The sequence below is a fragment of the Myotis brandtii genome, unplaced genomic scaffold (assembly GCF_000412655.1).
Source record: "Myotis brandtii unplaced genomic scaffold, ASM41265v1 scaffold419, whole genome shotgun sequence".
Classification (NCBI taxonomy): Eukaryota; Metazoa; Chordata; class Mammalia; order Chiroptera; family Vespertilionidae; genus Myotis; species Myotis brandtii.
Window position 1 is genome coordinate 1,408,503 of NW_005366075.1, and position 2,087 is coordinate 1,410,589.

The following is a 2,087-nucleotide window of genomic DNA, read 5'->3' on the forward strand; positions in this document are numbered from 1 at the left end:
TAGGGTGCATATTAAAATCAAGAATTACAATTATAATCAGTAGGTTCCAACCCCCCCCCCCACCACTTTAAAAGCTGTACCTAAATAATATGCCTTACAATCTATGGTGTTTTAAATTAGAATCTAGTCCAAAAGTCTAATCTAAGTTAGAATGTTAGTACTAACTATTAGCCAAAAATACTAAACTGAAGCAAAGCCTATGCAGAATACAACTTTCCATTGATAACAATGGTAATAGCAATGCATATATTCCTTACTATAACCAGGTACTATTTTAGGTATATTTATTTCTTACAATAAACCTTTTTAGGTAGATTACTATTATTAGCCTCTTGGCTGTCATGGGTCAGGACACTGAAGCAGTGAGGCTTTATAAACTTCTTAATGATGTGTGAAAGTGAACACCTTACACATAATTAGTGGGTGAGTTAGATGTTTCTCTGAGATATGAAGTTTTTATCTGCTAGTAAATTTTATGAAAGCTGATACTGATGGAGCAAAGAGCCATACAGTTTTCCTCATTAGGACCCTGTGGGAGGCAGAATATACTAATCCCCACCTCCCACCCTCAAAAGATGTTCGCATCCTCATCTTAGAAGCCCATGAATGTTACTCTTCATTGGAAAGAGACTTTGTTAACGTGATTAAGGGTACAGTCCTTGAAGTGGGAGAATTATCCTGGATTGTTCAGGTGGATCCGATCTTATACGAGCCCTTAAAAATCAAAGAATCTTTCCTAGCTGCGGAAGGAAGGGCCAGAGGATGCAACATCGCTGGCTCTGAGGCCAGAGGAAGGGACCAGGAGCCAATGATGTCTAGACTTTAGAAGCTGGAAAAGGGCGTTTCCTTGGAATCTCCAAAGAATGAGCTGGCCTAATAGGGCCCGCGTAAGACTTCTACCGTGCCGACCTGTAAGATGATAAATCTGTGTTGTCTATATTCTATAAGGCTACACTTCTGTGCTGTTTAAGTCTGTGGTGACTTGTGCAGCAGCCTCAGGAAACGAATACAGGTCCACTCAGGCTAGCCCAGTTCAACAAACTACTCTACAGTTTACAGAAGCATCCCAACGAGTGAAGGGAGCCTTTCTGCGTTAACCCGAATGCATTCGGTCTGGAACGGTGTCAGGTGCGCAGTTCCCGTTTGACTGACTGATGGGCGGAAGGCTGCCCTGGAGATGCTTTAAAAAACAGGCTAGACGTGCTGTGCCCTACAACCACTGGCAACTCGAGCTACACACGCAAACACTAGATTTTCATGGCATTTTTACCTCTGCCTTCTATGTGTGGCACGTGCTGCTGGTTTTGTACTCTCATTAGGATTTTTATGACTTGCTGTATCTTAGTGTCTGACAAGAAAAACGCGCTAAGTTCACTCGGCCTCCCGCGGGGGTCCCGGGGCGTGGGCGTCCCACGGGGCTGCAGCAGCACCCGGGAAGGAAGCGCTCGCCTCCTAGAGCTCCTGGGTTTGCAGCTGGAACAAGGAAACCAAACGCCAAATATCAGCAGGTCCTGGGGACGACCATCCGCTGCCCGGCCGCCACCCTTCTTACCCGCCCTTAAAGGACCACAGCAGGACAGAGCCCGCGAGCCTCTCCCAGGCTCCCGGAGCAGCAGGTCCTGCACCACGTGAGCGAGCGGTATCTAACCTCGCGACATTTCCAACTATCGCGAACTTTTGTGTTCCAGCTCTCCGGGGAGAAAAGAGCGCAGGAGAGTGGCTCCGCCCCTGTAAACCAAGATTTTGTTCTCGCGAGATCCCGATGACAGTTCGGAAGCCCGATCTCGCGGGATTTTCCGAGTCGGGGCGGGAAGTTGTGGTGGGCGGTAGAGGGAGGCCCGCCCTAAGAGGGAGGGCCAGGTGATCGCCATGCATATGGGCTGTCCTCTCTTCGGCGGCGGAGCCCCAGACGACTAGGTGAGCGCCGCCCCGCCAGCCTCCACAGCGCTCTTCGGCTCTGCCCCTGCCTCGGACGCCACCGCCCCTTCTCCCTGGACCGCATCAGGCTGCACTTTTGCTCCCTCTCGCCGGTGGCGTCGGGGTTTAGGGGGGCGATGCACGGAGCCGGGCGGGAGGTGGTGGTGGCG